Source organism: Clytia hemisphaerica, unplaced genomic scaffold (assembly GCF_902728285.1).
Source record: "Clytia hemisphaerica strain Z4C2 unplaced genomic scaffold, Clytia hemisphaerica genome assembly, whole genome shotgun sequence".
Classification (NCBI taxonomy): domain Eukaryota; kingdom Metazoa; phylum Cnidaria; class Hydrozoa; order Leptothecata; family Clytiidae; genus Clytia; species Clytia hemisphaerica.
In genome coordinates, this window is record NW_027104389.1 from 805,335 (window position 1) to 827,176 (window position 21,842).

The 21,842-nt window shown below is 36.0% G+C and overlaps 2 long non-coding RNA genes across 2 annotated transcripts; both read left to right on the plus strand.

Moving 5' to 3' along the window:
- Positions 1–5,939: 5,939 nt before the first annotated feature.
- On the plus strand, positions 5,940–11,258 carry LOC136819526 (uncharacterized). Its single transcript, XR_010848449.1, has 2 exons — positions 5,940–7,149; positions 8,448–11,258. It is a non-coding gene; the product is annotated as an uncharacterized lncRNA (long non-coding RNA).
- A 3,240-nt stretch (positions 11,259–14,498) lies between these two features.
- On the plus strand, positions 14,499–17,152 carry LOC136819594 (uncharacterized). Its single transcript, XR_010848458.1, has 3 exons — positions 14,499–14,706; positions 16,074–16,170; positions 16,794–17,152. It is a non-coding gene; the product is annotated as an uncharacterized lncRNA (long non-coding RNA).
- The last annotated feature ends 4,690 nt before the right edge of the window (positions 17,153–21,842 follow it).

Genomic DNA, 21,842 nt, shown 5'->3' on the forward strand with positions numbered 1-21,842 from the left:
CATACATCTGTTTTTAAAGGGTTAAAAACAGCACCAGCAGCAAGAAAAAATTACTTGAATGTGTATATAAGAAACTGAAAACTTTGTTATTTTCTATATAGATGAACTCAACTCCTGTAATGACAGACAGAAGTATGAACTTTGAGAGTAGTCCAATAACAACCGACAGAAAACAAAAAAAAACATTAGACGTCAGCACCGGTTATCTTAGCAATTCAGATATGCAGGTAGGTACCAGTAAAAGTTCATTTCTCACGAAAATATTAGATCCTCCTTAAGTACCTTGATTTGATTAAAAAATTTTAAAACCTTTGGATTTGTGAAATTCGCAAAATATAATACTTGCGAAAAATTTAAGATCATGATATTTGCCTGAACCCCTACGAAAATGAAAGATATTTGGTCAAAAAGGGGCTGATTTGTGAAATTTTAATTTTTATATCTCTCGCGAAAATAAGTTCCCGCAAAAATTAATCCCCTTAAGGTATCTCAAACACTTACCGGAACCATGCACTCAGTCTAACTACAGTTTTATTTTCATAATTTTACAAACCTTTAGCAAGAAATGATACTCCCAATGACTAACCATGTTAAGTTGACGGTGGCAGAAATAAAGGTGTTGAAAAGGAAGAGCGACAAATATCAAAAATGGACCACCGTTTTCAATACCATCGTCAAGAAATACTTTGACGAGAAAACTTTGAGGAAGTAAGAAAACAATTTCTTCTTTGTAAAAAATAGACTCTTCCAGTTTAACTCTGTTACAAGTCAAACAAGGAAACATTTATTCTTGTTTTTTGTCACATTGGGCCATTCCAGAAAATTTTTGTTACCTGGCTTCAGACGATATGCCTCTATTAATATTTTCTAGCTTCGGAATTAGTAAAACAAAGAAAGCGCTAAATGTTCCACTTAAAACTTTAAGGTCGTCAGCACAAGGCAAGGAAAACAAAAAGACTAGAAAGTCAAAGCCAGCATTGAATGAAAAAATTGTTGCTGATCTTTTAGGTAAGTAGAATAAGACTTCTTTATCTTTCTTCATATTACCATACTTATTTTGGCAAAATTGGAGAGCGAACTCAAAATTTGCCAAATTTAGTTCCCACTGAAATTATTTTTTAGGTCATTTGCCAAATTAAGTTCTTGCCAAAATCAAAAAATTCCTGGTTTGCCAAAATAAGTTCTCGCCAAAAGAGAAAAATTAGAATCGGTCGTTTGTCAAAATTAGTTCTCACCAAAAAAAGTTCCCTGAAGGTTAAAGGGAATAGCGCTATACTTATAGTAGGGGTCAGAGTTGCTGGTACTTCCATGGTATACTCTGAAATACATGCTGATGTCAGCCTGAAAGCTGATTGGCTTAACCGACAGTTTTACGTGGTTTGAGAGTATAGCTAAAACTTTGTTATGTTTTCAACAGTAAACGAAAGTGAATGAAGACAAAATGTAAACAAAAAGATTGCAAAGAAGTTTTCGAATAAATTCACAATAGAATGTCTTCATTTTAAAAATAGAAACACTCGATTTCATTCAAAAGAAAAAGACATTCTTTTTTTCTTTCAGTTTTATGTAAGTCTTTTTGTGTTGTTGTTGAACATTATAGTAAATTATATTCACTTTTTTGAATATATTTTTTGGAATAAAGTCACTTTTGGTTTTTGTTATGATCCAGCACTCCTAAATACTCCTCCGTATGGGTGTTTGTGCCAATGCTAGATCAGCATTTCATAAATATACCATGCGTCGTTCCCTTTAACTTTCTTGATACATTCAGGGAAAAAATTGAATTTGGCGAAATTTGATTTCTGTCGGTATATAGTGGAAAAATTAAAAATATTTAGTCAAGAACTTATATTTGCGGAGACATCATTCAAAAAGTACCAGAAAGTTCTTAACTCTGAGAGAGGATGCTTGGTAACGCATACAGGCATGCATGGGGGAAAAGGGATAATCTACGTACACTTTATAAAGCTGTTTTTCTAATTAATTTATCCACCTTTTTTAATATGAAAGTTTTTGAAGTGTACACTTTATGAGCTTTGAGAAACATACAGCAAAGAACGATTTTTCCTTGCTCTCGCAAACAGTACAAATAGAAATGAAGAAGTTTATAACTAACCTGATTTGGTTTTGATTTTTTAGAATTGGGCAAGAACAAGTATGGATTGGAAGAATCTAAGGTGACTGAACAGTTGAATGCCAAGTGTGGTGGTGCTCGTCGAAGATATAGTAAGTTATTGCTAAAGATCACCAGGATAATTACAGATATTTCAGCATAGTGTAGATTCCCTGTTTCGAAGCCTTCGTGAAAAGTGATCAAAAGAAATATTTCGAAGTCTCGTGGCCGATTTGTTTACCGATTATCACTCTATCATATATGTGAAATAAATAAAGCGGGTACATGGAAGTTCATTTGTCTGTTGTATAAATTCACGCGGGCCGAGCGACCATCTCTTTCACCGATTGTTTTATAAATAAGAATGATTATCGTTGCCGTAAAAATCGTAACACGAGGGCGTGCGAAATGGGCGGCGAAAAGATGGAAGATGGATGAACGGGCGGTAAAGATGTGGTTTTTCACGGCGGTAACTGTTTGAGTTTATATTACTTCTTTTTTATCAGGGTTAAAACGCGAGAAAATGAGAGCCAATGGCGAAGTCCCTCCCCCATCATCGGATGAGAGCGACCATGAAGATGACGAATGAGTGTTTTTTACTTACATTTTTCAACTCTTGTGATAATTCATACTTTTTTATTACTTTCACACTTTCATAGGCATTCTTAGAAATTAGAAAAAGACTTTATGTTCCTATTGGTATTATCCAATTAAATAAAATTATTGATAGTCTCCGTTATTGAGTTTTCTGGCTATTTGTGTAAATTTTCTTCATCATAAACTAAGACATAGGGTAGGAAGCCATGGCCAGCCACTTGAATAAATTACAATAATAAATGAAATTTGGCCAAGATTGTAAGGGTGCAGATCATTGAATATCTGAAATATTTGGCAAAAGTGAAAACAACTGAACAAGTGTGCGAAATAAGTGTGCGAGATAAGTGTGCAAGATAAGTGTGCCAGCCTCAAGTTTAATGTGTCAGGTAGTGTGCAACCTCAGGTTTAATGTGCCAAGTAGTGTGCAAAGTAGTGTGCGGGAAAGTGTGCTACACACTAACTCGCACACTTTTCTGCACATTTGATTTAATGTGCAGCACAGTGCCCAAATGTGCAATTTTAATGTGCAACACAATGTGCAGTAGTGTGCAAGTTAAATGTGCAAGACTGTGCAAGGAAGTGTGCAAAGTAGTGTGCAACATAGTGAGCAAAGTAGTGTGCATTCAAACGATTGCACATTTGTAGTTTTAACTGTGCTGCACACTGTGCAACACATTCAAAAATTTTCTTAAGGGTTATGTAATCAAATTTCTTTTTACTCAAACCTTTTTTTACTCTACTATAGCAACTAGAAAAAAGCTACTTTGCAGACTTATATTCTAAACACAAAGTTCAAGGCTTGAGATTCTTAAAAAATCACACAATTTTGGAAAAGAAAATTTCAAAGAAAAAGCCATTAATTTTTTTATACTCATAATTTTGTACAATATACAGTTTGAATCAAAGCCCTATTCCTATCTTATAGGCATATAAAAACTTCAAAAAATTTGATCTTAAAAGTACCAAGGCAGCCTGTATGCATGAAAGATTAAACATTGGCATTCTGCGGTACCAGGGCATTCTGCGGTACATACACCTGTATATTGTTCAAATATAAAAGTTAATCATCTACCGTAACTTGGTCTAATGTCGACATCCCTCCTCTAATTCCGACACCATTTTTATCAGCTGAAATTGATAGAAAGATTGAAACTGTTTTTTTTTGCTTAGTGGTCAGAGAGGAATAATTCTTTTTCAATCAGTGATTCAAGCTTTCATGTTATTCCTGCTGTCTCTAAAGAAGGGTGTCGGAATTAGACGAGGGAGGTCGATATTAGACCAACTTACGGTATTTTCCAATTAAGTTCCAATTATTAAAAAGAATGATTTGAATCTTACATAATAGACCTTTTTTCAAAGAGGACGCTCTGTTGAATAATTATGTAGTCCAGCCATAAAAACAATGATAGAGCCATGCATAATTACTGTATCATGCATATTGTAATAATTATGCATGGTTTTATCATTGTTTTTCTGCTGGACTACATAATTATTCAACAGGGTGGCCTCTTTGAAAAAAGGTCTTATATATATGGTCTTCTTTTTATTCTTTATCCCGTTCCCTTTTCTCGTGGTCTTCTCCTATTCGAAGAAGAATTTTTCTGGATTGTTTTTTGTACTGTTATACAACTTTGTGAATCAAACTGGTATTTGGAACTTTGAATTTGTCTAATGAAAATATTTAACAATGGATGATGATAAACCAGGAAAGGTAAATAAAATTAAATTCTACTATTCCTATGTAAATACATGGCCCGAACATGGTCAGAACGAAATGTTCGGGCCGATTCAATAATACCGTAAGTTGGTCTAATCTCGACATCCGTCTTCTAATTTCGACACCCTTCTTTAGAGATAGGAATAATATGAAAGTCGAAATCGGTGATTGAAAAAAAGATTTATCCTCCCTTACCATAAGCAAATGAAATAATTTTGACCTTTTTTTAATTTTCAGCTCTAGAAAAGGGTGTCGAATTTAGAGGAGGGATGTCGACATTAGACCAAGTTACGGTACTTTTTTGTGGCCCGAGCATGGTCCGAACAGGCCCGAACATGTTCGGGCCACGACCCACGGCATGGCCCGAACATGTTCGGGCCTCTTGATTAATACTTTTTTTAAATGGCCCACGCGGGCCCGCGCAGTTTCGAACCATGTTCGGGCCAGATTTTCGAAAACTTGCTACGATCGCGCGTGTAATTTCAGGACCCAATATTTATATTTTAAATTCCCTATTTTAGCAAACAAATTTAAAAATCTTCATCTTTATTCAAATATATATTGTTCAAATATAAAAGTTAATCATCTATTTTCCAATTAAGTTAGGAAAATTATTAAAAAGAATGATTTGAATCTTACATAATATGGTCTTCTTTTTATTCTTTATCCCGTTCCCTTTTCTCGTGGTCTTCTCCTATTCGAAGCAGATTTTTTCTGGATCGTTTTTTGTACTGTTATACAATAACTTTGTGAATCAAACTGGTATTTGGAACTTTGAATTTCTCTAATGTAAATATTTAACAATGGATGATGATAAACCAGGAAAGGTAAATAAAATCCGTATCAATTGTAAATACATGGCCCGAACATGGTCCGAACAAAATGTTCGGGCCGATTCAATAATACTTTTTTGTAGCCCGAGCATGGTCCGAACAGGCCCGAACATGTTCGGGCCATGCCGTGGGTCGTTTCGGGCCATGCCGTGGCGTGGGTTGTAAACACCGCTGTGACCGCCCGCGTCGTGCATGTATGTATCTTTTTAACAACCGCAAATCGCTGTGACAGTCAGTGGGGCGTAAACTTCTGAAGGCGCTTGAAAATTATACATCCGAGCCTCTTCCGCGAAAAATTCTACAACAAGAGAATCTTGTTGTGCGCCCGAAACTCAAAAACTGATACGGTGCCCTATTCATAAAAACAATCATATCACTCAACTTTGTTGTACCTATGTGGTTCCTAGTCCTTTTCTTTTAGACGAACAACGCAAACAACACATTCACAATCTGATCTCTTGTCTCTCAGGTTACCTGGTCGCTGGTGGCAGCAGCACTTCTAATTATAGGACCCTGCCGACGCACCGGACTGTCCGGTGTATTTGTCCGGTGGTAAAAAGTATCCTTTCACTACACCGGACGCAATAAGTCCGGTGTCAGTCCGGTGTTGCATACATGGAATTTTGGACGCTGGACATTTATAAAACAAAAAATTAAAGGAATAGTGTATTGCTACAGTTGAACTCGACAGCAAAGAAACTTGCTCATGTTTTTCCCGCAAAAAGTAAAACTACCCGAGCTGACCCGAGTGAGTATTTCCCGTCAAGGGCGCGAGAAAACCGAACAAGATCCTAGTCTTGCTCAAAAAACGAGCTAGAAGAAAATGGCGACTGGAAAATTTTTATTGAGAAAAACTGCAATCTTTACGAGATCTTCATTGATCATTTTGTGGCTGAGCAGTGTTAATATTAACTGAAATAGGTCATATTATTATTGAACTATCATTATGGAAAGTTTCAATGTTTATTTTTCTATGATGCTGAAGATATAAGAAGATATTTAATATCAAGGTTGAATTCTTTTGCTAACCAATTTATACAGAACTATCTCTTCTCTTGCTTCTTTCAGTTAAATAACAATGTAGTCAATTTTGAACACTCAAGAGGAGAAAGAGATTTCTATTTTCTCTCGAAAGTGTGCATATGGATCTGAGAAGTGAAATGAAACTCATCAACAAGACAAGAAAGACTTGTTCATCTCTCGAAAGTGTGCATATATGGATCTGAGAAGTGAATGAAACTCATCAAGACAAGAAAGCCTTGTTCAAAGAAGATTTTCATGGTTTGTACTTCAAAATATGGGACATTTTTGTTCATCCAATGACTTGAAAAATCAACTCAGGAGACTGTAGTCTACATAATTGGAGCTAAACCTTAGCTCAGGTTAATTCCAAGTCGAATGAAGTACATCCCGCCACCGCACCGAGGCGGCTATGAAATAGTATATTTCGGCTGCCGGTTATTCTTTCCTTCGCCTATATATATCCTACCGTCAAGCCCCTTTCAGCGCAGTTCAGCTCAGTCTCAATTGATCACACTTCAATCGTTCATCATCTGAATAACGAACAACGACCACCATTTCAGCCATTTTGTCGCTATATCTGCTACACGTGTCAACAACCAGCGTTGAATCCAACGGCTCGCCCAAACTTTACAATTCCATCAACAGTGCCAGTTTCTTCAGTAGGCGATGAAACCAATATCCTGGTAACAGTATCCGAAAGCATCCAGCGAGCTGGCTTCGTCCATCCAAATAACGAACGAACTACAACCTCTTCACCCGCTACCGCCTCAAACGCCCTCACAGGAGCGATCAACAACAATAATGGTAGCCTCGCTACGAGTAAAAACGTCCATCAACTCTCACTGCCACCCCTCCTTTACTTTTCGGTATGAATCTTTGTATTGTTTTCTCTTTTCGTCTGGATTTAGATAGTCTTAAAAGGCTGGTAAAGTTATTGAGGCAAGTTTTATCAGTATTCACCTGAATATGTGGCACTTTAAATCCAATCTTTGACTTGATTTTTTGCTTCTTCTGCTGGCTTTTGTTGTTCCTTTTGCTTTTTGTTTTGAGGAGTCGTGTCTGTCTTGAATCAAGATAATTTCTGGCACTAGAATTTCGTTCAAGGCTTAAAAGATTTTCCTGCATTCTGAGTGATTTGTGGCTGGAGTGACACTTGTCATCGTTTCTGGAGTTGTGATTGTCGGTCGTTGTGCTGCTTCATTTAGCCTTTTGAGAGTTGGGGATAGGGGCCTGTTATCCAGTGTTATGGTTATGTACTTTTTATTCAGAATTGTTATAAATTAACCGGTCAATGAGCTATGAAACGATTGTCAAGTTGTTTTGGGGTTTGATATGATGGGACAAGTTCTTTGAGAAAGATGTCAGATTTAATGATTGTTTTGATTTTGACACGTACGTGGTATATACAAGCCTGGTACGATTGAATATTTGTATCTGCTTTCTCAAAGTTGAAATGACAAATTGGTGTTGTTACTCGCGACTTGAAGAATAAGGGTAGTGATCCAGTTTTTGCTTTTCGTCTTTATAGCCTTTTCGTCTTTTGCTTTAATAAGATCAAATTAAATGCTTGTTATAGTGGATTTTTGACTGGATTGATGTGTCATTTTGCATGTGTTTTGATTTTTGAGATGTTGTCATAAACTTTTGCAGTTCCAAAATCACCCAAACATTTTCTGCAACTCTCCTTGTTTTATTATTGATTTAAACGACAGCAAGTCAAAAAGGAGGCCGTTCTCTAACTATCATTTCTTCCATTGTTCTGGGGACTGGTAGGTTTTTATTTAAAAAATTTTCATTGGCCTGAATTTATTATTCTTAACATTTAACTAATATCCTACATTTGAGGTAACAACATTTGACCTTTTTAAGCAAGGGTAGTACCAGCAATGCCAGACATTCAGGATAAATTTATTAATTCTTTGCTAATGTTTTGAAATTAATCATTTTATAGTGTTGTGTGAAATTTGATTGATCGATATTCGTTGACTACTATCCGAAGTGTCTATCCTTTTGGGACAATAGGTTGAAACTTTATAATAAGGGATAAGAAGACAAGTTTGACTGGCAGGTTCACTGCTCCAATTTGCAGCCAAATGTTTTGTGACTAAATGCTAAAACAGGTTTTTTTGGAAATACTTGATAAGTCAAATTATTTTCGCTATAGGAGTTGACAGAGCAAAGGGCTTCACAAAATGACTTAGTCATCCAGTATCTTAAATGGAATCACAACCTAACTGTAATGGTATGGAGTACTTTGAAATTTTAGTGCTGTCCTTTCGAGACAAATACTTGCAGAATTTGTATTAAATGCTTGTGGCTCCTGAGTAGCTCAACAATGATTGTTGTTCCAACTTGATAGAGTCAGTGGCTAGACAAGGACAGTAATGAATTTCAATAGATTTCTCGAGCATGGATACTTTTGAATAATCAAAGGACCAAGTTCAAGTCATTTATGAAAATATTATAAGTTAATGGCTAACAGATGATATGTTTTGAACCGTTCGTAATCTCCAAGTTTAGTTTGCAGCGTACATTCACTACAAACCAAATCTTAATTAGGATGTCTTATTTCCGTTTCATGTCACATCTCTGCAAGAGACTTGAATCACATTGTACAGATCTCGAATCAACAGCTTAAATTCAGATCTTTTAAAGCTCTCTTAAAACTCAAATTTAGTTCTTCAATTTTCCACATGATTGTATTTAGTTTCCTAGCTGATTTTGTTAATGCTGATGCTTTTTGAATATTTTCTCTCTTTCTATTTTGTTGCCGTCATATTTTCCGAATTTTTTTTTTTTAAATCTTTGTTTATAACTCTTCCTACTCCTTTTTTTTTTAATTTACAGACTACAATTTCTAAGACACATTTCTTCGTAGAGATTCCTTTTCACAATAATATATGGAAATTCATGGATGGCAAACTTATATCTTGAAGGAAAGTCCATACCCTGCTCAAGCTCCTTCCTCTTGAACACTGTTTAAATACCCTAAGTTTTTGCATGGGTGGAGCCTCCGCTGCCCTCTCCGCATGTGTGTCTGACTCGATGATACACATTATGGGTAGACGGTCTAGGGATTGCTATCTTAGGTATCTCAAATCTCTGACCAAGATATTTCTAAGTTTAATTCTAACTTGGCCAAGGTAAAATTTTTACATCACTATTTGCAACCTACCTAATGTCATTATGTGTCTAGAATTTCCTCAGATTAATTTCTTTACCCTCCTTTTAATGTTATTCTTTGGATTTGGGTGACGTTGGGGTGTAGGGTTACTCCGTAACCGTTGCATGTCAGTAGTCAGTTACTTAGATTATTCCCCTAAGGTCAAGGATCCAGTTAGATCTGGATTAGGTTCGCACACTGTAGTCCCAACGGTGTTAAGGTTCGCCAGGGCAACCTCCCTGTTTATTTTTTAGCCTCCGTCTTATACGGGGCGTATAAGTCTCCGTCATCAAAACGGGGCTTATCAACCTCCGTCATCAAAACGGGGCTAGGCGACACCTGTCATCAAAACAGGCTAAGTAAGACCCCCGTCATATATAAATACGGGTTACACAGGACACCCGTCGTCAAAACGGGTTAGGCTCTCAGTTATATATATATATCTTGATGCATCCCCAATGTCATCCCAAGTTCTATTATACATTTTCGGCATTCTTGTTTACGTTTCGAAATATACCGTTTCCATTACTGCACACTTATGTCTCTATTCTATTTCCTCTGTTGCTCATATCCTTTGGTACCTAGATCAGTGTATTTCGACCACTTTCAAAAACTTCTCATCTTGCCTCCTTAGTCTGCCTTTTTTGTGTTTTTATTCCTAGGGCCTTATACTTTAATTGCATCTGAGACGTGGGAATTAACTTCAGAATACTTCGATATAATCATGGAACATGGAACGTGGATATTATTTTCTCGATAAAAGCACTGTATCATGAGATTTTGCACGAACCAAATAAAATGAAGTGAAAAGTAACTCTACGATGAACGAAAGACTCTGGTTCTGAGCATCATATTGTACTGATTTGGAATTTTATGAAATAATGTTGAGGAAGTAGCAGTAGGACACATTGATTTGATTAAATTTAAAATCCTGTGACTATCATTGAAAATTAAGATCAAACCATCGATCAAGGGACTTTGTCTTCTTGTGCTTCTGGCATGGTTCGACTCTGAAGCTACATATCTCTGCACCCTTTTTGAAAATCCTCGTACATGCTATGATTTGGGAACAGTTGAACGTATTTTTCATGTACCAGTTTGTTTCGTGATGGATGGACATAGCTGCATTTTTTACAGTGGTATGGATATGCTGCTGTAAGAAGAACTGTTTACATTTTATTTATGTAGTTAACTTGAGTGAATGTGAAATATTGTGACTGATGTTGTATGAAGTGACTATAAATACATATACTCAATGATAAAATTTTAAGATATTAAAAACATCTTCTGCTAAAAAAAGGAAGTATTTTATATTCATATTCACCAACAGTTTTCCCTATGAAGTGCTACTGTGTGAAAAATTCTGAGGGTGCTTTAATTGAGAATTTTTTTTTGAATGGAAAGAAATATTTTGGAAGGCAATTTCAAAGAGGAGGTCATATTATTATTCAAATACTTTTGCATCACTCTTGATAAAAGTGAAGCCATAAAAGAATTTGTAAATACTTTAAATAGTTTTCAAAATCCAAATGTATATACAGGAATTTTGTAATGTGATGTTATTTTTTTCAAAAAATGTTTTATGCTTTATTTACTATTTGTTATTTTCTTCATCTGCTCTTGATAAAACACAAAGAACACAGGAAAACAAAAAAGAACTGTTTATATCTTCTCATCTCACAATCTCTTTGTGTATAGAAAAACTCTTGTGTAGTATTTACATTTGTGAATCAATTTTGGCATAGCAAAACAGAAAATTTCCTTCATATAAGTATGATACAAGACAGAAGAAATTACACGAAAGATTTTTCATTCCCCTCCCAACTTTTTTATGTTGCAAAGTATTTTTCGGTTTGTTTAGATTACGAAAACGAAAGTGAAAATCCCGTTCGACCAATCAAATTGTAAACTTTTATCGCGCTCGACCAATCAAATTCCAGACACGTGACCATAATATTTTGATTTGCGTAGCAATACACTATTCCTTTAAGAAGCACCAGACACGGACTGGTCATGTCCCGTGTTTTGATTGTCCGGTGGAAAAAAATGTCCTTCTCCGACACCGGACATTCGACTTCCTTAAGTCCGGTGTAGAGATTGTCCGGTGGAAAAAAAATTATCATTTTTACACCAGACTTTTGCGTGTCCGGTGTTCGTTAAGTCCGGTGCGTCGGCAGGGTCCTCTAATTATGCGATTTTTGCTTTTTTATGTGGTGTAAGTTTGACTTTGAATAGACAGTTACATCAATATGCCTTCTTACCTGTCTTTAAAAATATAAATAAAAGTAATCACGGAAAAGGACGCAAAAAAAAAAGACATAAGTGTGAGAACAGAGTAATCAAACTCGTTAGAAAAAGTACCATTAGAAGTCATAAAAAATCAACCTGAATAAATGCAATCGAAATTCCAGAGAACTTCATAATTCCCCAAACAACATTACATTACTATGTCAAACTCCCATCACATAAATTTTACAATTACGTCAGAGTAGACTACGCTCGCCACCGAAGAGGTTTATTTGGAAAGGGTAATTATATTTTATTGTTCGCTTCTTTTTTAAAGATTTGCCAAGTTGGAAAAGTATGAATTTCTTTGTACATATTTTACCTACCCCAAATATTTGGGACGCTGAGTTTTAAACGAATGGTCAAGTTGAAACGAACGATAAATGTATCAAGGTTTGTTTTATTTACCCCCTGGTGACTTAACAAAAGAGACTTAACTCGATGTTACAATCCAATTATTGAAAGTTTGTCTCGGCCTTTTTATAATGAGACATACGTTCTCTGATTACGCAATTTTTGCGAAGCGAATATACATGAGCGAAGCAGTTTTGCTATAGTGTGCATGTACCTTTAAATTCTATATACCCAGGGGAGCGCAAGACGAAAACGAAAATTCAGTTCCCATCTGTTAAATGTGGGTTGAGTATTCAGATTCCGGTTGTTTTCGTCCAGGTAAGAGGCGTTACAATATCGGTTTGGTAGATTGTATTTAGGATGGCTTCGTCGAGAAAAAGAACCACTCTACGGCGGCGAAAATTTCCGAGTCAGGGAAACTTCCATAAAAGACATTCCGTCGTTCCCGTACATTTTTAGCTTCTTTACTCCCGCTCCATATCAGAAAGCTGATTGGTTCGGAAACCCAGAGCGCGGTCTAAGCGCGCCCCATATCAGAAAGCTGATTGGTTCGGAAAACCAGCGCGCGGTCGAAGCGTTCAAAAAACTCAAACTCTCTCTCTGCTCTCGTGGTGCCCCCTTTTAAGAAGTCGCTGCATTGACTCGAGCATTGAAAAAACAGACACTTTCGAACCTTCGAATCTTTCCAATTTCGAATGTTTACTTTTTTGTGAGAAATAAAAATGAAACGTTGAATGTTTTGAAAAAGTTGAAGAGGTGTAAGATGTTGGTTGAAAAGAAGAAGCTGAAACTGTAGCAAAGAGAAAGAACAGAGGAAAGAAGATGGGAATTTTTATTGTTTCATTGACAAGACAGACTCAACAGAGTCATTTCTAGAAAAGGAAAGCTGAAAAATGACCTGCATACGTGGTGAAAAAACCTTTTTTGCAAAGCAGCGAATATAACTATAAGAGAGTGAGCAAGAACATGATGAACTTGGCCTTTTTGCATGCTTTGAAATGAGTCGAACATATTCAAGTTATGGATAATCTTGAAGAATTTATCCCTCCTCTTATTCAGTGGAAAAGAGAACTGATTGTTTGTCGTTGTTCTTGAAATCTTGACTTGGCTGCTCGAAAATATGTGGGTTCTGGTTGCTTGCTGTTATAAATATGCATTTGAATTTGATGGCCAGGATAAAGTAACTATTGAGGAAACATATGATTGTAAAAAGGATTTTAGAAATTGCTGGAAACGAAAATGACTTGTAAAATATCGAAATGTGTCCATGAACAAATCTTGACAGTTATCATCAAAACATGATATTATGGATATTTATGATGTACTTTTAACTGTTTTAAATTTCTGTGCTACAGCTGATAAAATTATTCTAATGTGAAGAGTTTGCTCCTAAATCAATGGTAAGACTGTCAAACATTTGTCTCCAGCAGATTTAAGATTAAAAACCCTATAGGGCTTCCCCACTTTAGAAAATACAGCCATTTTAAAAATGTTGAGGTTTTTTGCTCGATTGTTGAATCAAACCCTGGTCGAAGGAATTGTAGGAATCTTCTTAAATTTTAGTTCTTTTTCTCTGGTTTTTCTTTATATTTATCTTTAGGATTTTATACCACTAATAGTTTTATTATAATTATAGAACCTAAACTTTTAAATTTTTGTGTATAAATAATGATATAACTTGATACAATATTTCTAACTCGTAACTGGGTATGGTTATTAAAGATTAAATTCCTCAGTACAGTATTTCACATCCCTGTCTCAATAGACCGACTGGTGTTTAAACCGGATAGTGCTTGACCCGGAGGATTCTTTTGTTTTGATTGGGTTTTGGTTGTATGCAAGGGACTCTAAAACAAAGACTAGATTTGATATCAACATGTAAAAATCTTCGAAACCATGAATACTATCATCGAGTCACCAATCATTTACTGAGGAAAGTCTGTCTACCCTGGAATTCTAACAAATAAAAAACTATTTATGGCTGGGGGGATTCGAATGTTTGTTTTTATTGAAACATTCGAAATTCGAAAGATTCGAAAGTTCGATTTTCGAACACGAGGAATTTAAAACCGGAAGTAAAATGAGTCAAAATAAAAACCAAATTGAGAATAATTGGCCCAGAGCTTTAGCTATCTGGGCCTTACACTAGCATTCTGCCCGGCGTCAGTGTGTAACAATTTACTAGGCGATACGCGTTTTATTTTCTTTGCGAAGCATACAGGCTAGAAAAATTCTCCTTAATATTTTTGCGTCTGTTTAGTTATCTCCCTTATATGACGGGTATGGCTCCGAATGAGCGAAGCGAAGTTCTCTGGTTAGGTTAGAAAAATTCTCCTTAATATTTTTGCGTCTGTTTATTTACCTCCCTTATATGACGGGTATGGTTTCGAATGAGCGAAGCGAAATTCTCTTGTCCCGCTCAGTTCTTTTTGATCTGACTTCTGGACTGAAAAAGACCGAAAAGTTTCTTCCACATATCCTATCCTAATTGATCTGACTTCTGGACATCAAAGATATTTACTTTACAAAGTCTCACAATCTTGCTGGACATAAAAGATATTTACATTAAAAAGTCTCCGGACTTTACCATCACATCTGACATCAAAGATATTAAAATCAGGTAATTTTTGTCATCATTATTTAGACCATGTGTTTGCATCATTTCCAGCCCCAAAGCAAAATGTGATCCTCCATATGATTTTTAATACATAGAAATCTTTCCGGCAAGCATCAAAAAATGATTCGCTACATTATTGCACGCAGGCAGCACTTGAGTATTATTGTCCGCTTATTTACGGATTTCTTCCCGCAAGATAACGGTTGATAAAATCTAGCGCATATTTTTTTTTGTTGTGCTTAGCGGGAAGTTTGTCGGCAATCAGTCTGCCAGGTTTTTACGGCACGGAAGGGTGTACAAAGTCAGCAAATTGCTTCATGGAAATTTGTCGGCTATGAGCAGTGGTCAAAATAAGCTTTTTTCTCCTGGTCGGTTGTTTAGTGGATCACTCGCGTTGAAGTGTCACCCGAAGGGCGAATCATGGTTCGCCCTGAGGACCAAATAATTTTTTTCACCGAATTTTTTGCCGAATTTGTCAAAATTGGTTCTCTTGAAAGAGCAAAAAGATAAAGTAAGAGAATCAAAATGTTAATTTTTGAAAAATATGTTGAAATCTAAGTTTACTACATTATTTTCAAGAATTATACCTCGAAAATATTTAAAGTAGTTTGCTCAAATGCAAGAATAGAGGAAATTCTGGATAGAAATAAATATGGAAACTCAAGGTAACCGAATCACCATTAAGCGAACAGTATATTGGTCGGTTATTTTCTCAAAATCCAAAATTTTTGGGTCGGTGATTTTTTATTTCTGGTCGGGTCGGTTTTAACCGATAACCGACCACTATTTCGATCACTGTATGAGTCCGCAATGCTTTTTTGGAAGCGGTTTGTTTGTATAATTTACGGTGCGTGATCCAACGATTCACAATGCACGATCCGCGATCGATGCATAATTTCATTGGGTTGGTTTATTCGGGGAAACTTTTTTTTTAAGAAAAAGCAAAACTGACAAGATATTCAAAGCCCGTGCGAAAATGTTTGTTTTGATTTCTAAATGATTGTTGAGGCTAGAATTAATACACCGGCAAACTCCGTAAATTTGGCACTTGATTGCCGGCAAAATCGACACTGGATAATTGCTGGCTTGAATTTAGTGTCTTTGTTTTGACATCGCTTGGAGGGTCACAAATATAATATGAATATGTTGCGGGTGGTCGGTCGGTCAGCACTGAAAAACATTAAAAAAATTTGCTCTGAACATGGGTTTCTCCAGGACAACAAGAATCATTGAGTGCACAATCTGCAGTACGATTCAAATTGTGCGGTCAGTCGGCGGTCGGCACTGAAAAACGCCAGAAAAATGGGCTCTGTACGAGTACAATTCAAATTGTTAGATTTAATAAAATTTTTCTTTGTTTTCTTTTTCAGACTGTATAATCCATTGATAAAGAGATTGGCTGAAGAAATTCAAGTTTATTGGATATTGGCTGAAGCATTTCTACTCGATTGTACCACCATATTCTAGGTAATATTTAACAGGCCATTTTTTAAAGAGGGCTGGGACATGTTGAATGTTTAAGTAGTCCAGGCATAAATTAAGTAGTCCAGGAATAAATTACGTAATTTACCTAAAAGCAGATGATCAGCCGCGCACTGAGTTTTTATCTGTACAGCTGTTACCTATAGTATTTGCGCGGCAAGCTAGAATGTACCTAATGATTGCATGTGTACTTTCTAGCTTGCCACACTTGTATGTGTACTTTCTAGCTTGCCGCACTTGCATGTGTACTTTCTGGTACTTTCTAGCTTGTCGCACAGACAACAGCCACAGCTGTGCAGATAAAAACTGAAAAAAGCTGATCATCTGAGTCCTACGTCATAAATAATGGTGTCGACTTTGAAAAATGCTCTATTGGACCGATTGAGATGTTGCATTAGGCAGGCATCAAAAAATTGTTCTATTCGAGTCACCCGCCCGCATCATATTTTCCGCTGATTTTCCGGTGCGGAGACGCAGGAAAAAATCCAAGAAAAGCAATTTGTTCTTTTAAGGTCAGAAGTTAAATTTTGAAAGATAATTTCAGTCAATTAAGTTCTGTGAAATGCATTTGCAATTTGACTTATTTCTTTACAATTTTCCTTTTTCAGGGATTGTTTCTGAAATCACCATTGGTTCAAGTACATACAATCGATTTGCACAGCACAAGTTTACTAACTTGCACAGCACAAGTTTACTAACTTGCATTACGAGTTTACTAACTTGCATTACGAGTTTACTAACTTGCATTACGAGTTTACTAATTGCATTACGAGTTTACTAATTGCATTACGAGTTTACTAATTGCATTACGAGTTTACTAATGGCATTACGCGTTAACTGATTACATTACGTGTTTTCAAAGTTTATAAGGATAAACTCAGATAAACCCTAGCTTTTTACTTAGAAATATTTCAACAATAACAACAACAGTGCCCAGAGTGTTAAAGAAAATATATTAAAGTGTTTACACATTGTCTCTTTCATTCTTGTTATCTCCCTGGCTTCCTAAATGATAACTATTGAGAATCATCGCATTTCGATCGGCATTTTTAACATGACTAGTCAAATAAATTTGCGCTCTATATACCGAAACATGAAGATCGGTTCTATGGTGACGAGTCATAGTTTTTCTCGATTTCTGAAACTCTCTCCCTTTATGACTGCTGTCTTTTTCTGTTACATTTTATTGCTTCAGTCTGGAGATGTTGAATCGAACCCAGGGCCTTTACATATTCGGAAAATAGTGAAAGCTTCAACTCATCAAGGTAATGCGATGATTTATGGTCAGACTGCAGGTTCTCAATGTATGTTTATGTCTATTTCGTCGATTGTCTTCTCGAATATAAAAGCTCTGCATTACTGGTCTCAAAATGACCTTGATCTCATACTTAAAACCGGAAATGATCTTTACGGAAGTTTTGGATACATCAATGATTATTTAGAACTGACTGATTTACCAGGACAAATTCAGATCTCAAACAATCTGATTCAATTTGAAAAAACGTCAGTAGTTGTATCTATTATGTCCAAAGAAAGTCAGAATTTCATAGACATTCCAGCTGGTTACAATAGTGGGATATTTTTGTGTGGCTCAAGTGGCATAGCTTTCATGTTTCACAATTCGTCTTATTATTTATTTGATTCGCATAGTCGCAATAGCACACCGTTATGCAAACGTCATAATCATTACTTTTAACACTTGACCGAAAATCAATCCCACAATCCTTTTCGTCTTAATTAAAAAGTCGTGAAAGTCATTACTTTTTCTTTGTAGTTGAGTGTAATTTGCATGCAGGCGTAGTTAACGCGAAGGGTGATGGGATTGAATTTCGGTCAAACAGAAAAATCAATGTCTATTTTTAGATTCACTGCGGTATGCTATTCAGAAGGAATGTGTGGGGGAAATAATGGGACTTCAATCTTACTTGTATTCAACACAAAGTTCGATCTCGAAAACTATTTGAAAGCGTTTCATCTCGATCAATTCTCAAATGAGGAAGTTGCGACGGAAGTTCAATATATTAAAGTTATTCTCAGTCAAGATTCAGCTGATAGCCTAAAAACACATTTTCGTAATTTAGTAGGCCCCTCTAGAAAGCGTGTATTAGATGACAATCGTGCTAGAGTAAACAAATCTCGCTCTAATCGTACTCCTCAAAAAAAGTCAGAACAAAATGAAGAGAATCGAATTAAAATGTCCATCTCCCGCTCAAAGCTTACACCAGAACAAAGGGCAGAACACAATGAGAAAAATTGCTTCCAAAAAAAAGCTTCTCGGTTAAATCAAACTCCAGAAAAAAGGGAAAGCATAGCGGTAAAGAGAAGATTGTTTCGATCTAAACTAAATCCTGAAGAAAGAAAAACTGCACAGAAAAATCAGCAGAGACGGAGATCTATAACTAAGCGAGCAAGAAATACTAGCAGTCAAACTCGAATAAAAAAATTTAAAAATCAGATACGGCAAGGCCCATTTTACATTTGTGTTATATGTAATAGACTCCTTTATAAAGTATCAGTGATCCTTTTCGATGAAAAAAAGTATCAAGGGACCAGCGTTGAAATATTTCTTTTCCGTGTTGATAGTTTTGATGACAAAGAGTATATTTGCAAAACCTGTCATAAACAGCTAATTAAAAACAAGGTCCCTTGTCAAGCGGTTGCAAATGATCTACAAGTTACAAATTTGCCAGAAAGGTTTTCAGATATAAGAAGACTAGAAAAGGTCATCATTGCAAAACGTCTGTTGTTTAAAAGAATTACTATAATGAGTAAAGGACAGGCCCCGAAAATGAAAGGTGCCATTTGCAACGTACCGATAAAAGCAGATGACATTTGCAATATTTTACCCCGTGGAATGGACAATAATGGTGTGGTTAGAGTCGCTTTAAAAAAGAAAATGACTTTCAAGTCAAATGTTTACTTTGAACCTGTAAGACCACTTTTTGTTAGAGATGTATTGGAATTCCTAAAAAATAACAATCCACTGTATGCGGATATTGAAATTAACGTCAACACTATCCCAGATTTTTTGGTTAACTCTGTCAACGAAGATACTCATGATAAAGAGCATAGTGACATTTCTTTTGACATTGAAGCTGTACCGCAAAATAATCAAATTAACCTTGAAGAGATTGAAAACCCTTTAGATCGTTTTCGTATACCGGCATCTGAAACAGTTTTTGTACCAGAACTTGCGCATCATGTTGTGGACGACTCGAACATTACTATAGCACCAGGAGAAAACAAAGAGCCGTTGCCGATAATATGTGATAAAGATTGTGAAATGCTTGCTCATCCACATTTATTTCCAACCGGAGTTTTCGGATATAACTATGACCGAGAGGTCAAGCTAAGTCCATGTAGGTATTTTAACCAGAGATTCCTGAACTATACACAAAAATTTTCTTCTGACACTGACTATATTTTTTATGCCCAGTCTTTATTGCAGCATTTAAATTTGAATAATAGCATTAATACAGCTTTGAAAAAAGTTCAAACTGAAGGACTGACAGCCGGTCGCTTATCCCAAAACTTTAAAGAAACTATTTCTCACCTTGTTGCCAATGACTGCGCCTTTAGTTTTATGAATAACTTAAAAGCTACTCCGGCTTATTGGAAAAGGTTTCTTTACGAAGTGCTTGCGATGGTAAAGCAACTAGGTTTACCGACGTATTTTATGACATTGTCCTGTGCTGATCTGAGATGGCATGACATAGTTGACGTAATCCAAAAAATGAAGGGAATAGAAATGACTGAAAATCAAATAAACGAACTAAGTTATATAGAACGAACAAACATTTTACAGTCAAATCCGGTCGCCGTGGCACGTCATTTCCAATATCGAGTCGAATGTTTTTTCAAAGATATATTGAAAAAAGGAGCACTGGGAGGACAACTAAAGCACTATGCTATAAGAATAGAATTCCAAGGACGTGGTAGTGCACATGCTCACTGTCTCCTATGGGTTGAAAGTGCTCCTTCACTATGCGAGGAAAATATTGACGAATATAGAAATTATATTGATAATACGGTGAAATGCGACTTGCCAGAAAATAAAAACAGTGAACTTTATAGTTTGGTCACATCTTATCAAAACCATAGACACTCAAAATCATGTCGCAAGTATAAATTCAATACTTTCTATCTTTTTGCTTGCAACTTGCGAATTTAGTGACCTGCCTCGATCGCTTCGCAACTTTTATACATATACGGCTTGTCATATCAACATGGAATCGTTGATATCTGGACTGTATTTTCTGGTCACTTTGACATAGCTTCCACCATCGACCATCGACCACTGACCAAGTCTATCCAGTCCTGTCCAGTCTACCAAAAATCAGTCAGTTCTTCATTGGGAGAGGATAATTACAAGGTCTCAAAAGAAGGTTGTCTACTGCTCATTCCGACATCGACTTATAACCTGACTGAAATTCGAGCCGTTACTAGTAGCAACCCTGCGGGGCCCAAGGCGCCGAGTATGCTTCCGACACAGTGACAAGCCGTTACTAGCAACCCTGACCCTACCTAACTGTTAGTTAATCAATTCCAAATAACAAAACCCCCGGAAAATTTAAAATGTCGGAATGAGCAATAGACAATAATTATCCTTTTCCTTCTTTTTTCATTGGCGAAGCGAGCGGGTGCGCCCACAAACCGGGTTAATTATCGGATTACAGGAGGCGGTACGAATTCGAAATTCATAATGGTGACAGTCAACTTCACACGTGAGGCAGAATGAAGAGAAGAGGCGTCCGATTCTGAATTACAGACAGAACAGAAGGTAAATAATTATCAATCATTTTCCAATTCGTAGCCTTGTTAGTGTTTGTGATGAGTTTTTTCAATATAATTTCTTTTTCATGAATTCCATGAGAAAATTAACATCTAGGTCAAAATTTCAAATTCAGAAAAAACACAAGTTTTCATTTTCTCTTGAATATAAATATGTTGAAGTGTGAGAATCCAGAAAATCTTTCTTTAAAGTTGATTTTTCACGCTTCTGTGCTGGGGTGAAGCCTTTAATACAAAAAAATACAAAATTGCTTGAAAAAACCAAGAACATTGCCAGAAACTTTTTTTATCCAAATATGATTGTATCAGTACATAAATCTGTGATAGAATATTGACAACCATTATAGAAAACATATCAATAATCAAAATCTGCTTTGCTTAACTCCTATTTGTTTTTTTCTGGCTGTTATGCATGCCTACCCGACTGTCCGTTAGTCACACTGATAAGAAGAAAAGTTCCAATGAAAGGCAAGGGAAGCTGCATGTTTCTTTTATTTTTGTCTTAAAAACAGAAGTACTATGACCATAAAATAAGTGCAAAATTTTAGCCCTAAAGGTTGAGTGGGTTAGCTCACAAGAGGCTCATCAAAAAGTGTCCGTTAGTCCACGAAACTCATTCTACCCGAGATGAAATTTTCATAAGATCACTTTTTCAAAATGGTTGGTTTCTAACACCTTATTGCAAACAAATTGAGGCTAAACTTACCAAAATGAAGTATTTTTTCACTAAAAGTTGTTTTCTGTTAGTAAAACATGGCAATTGTCCGTTAGTCACGAAATAGATTTAAAATTCAGAGTTCGGAGAGTATAATAGACGGCACTCGCTTAAAAAACCATGTATTTTGTTCTTATTAAAGCTATTGTGA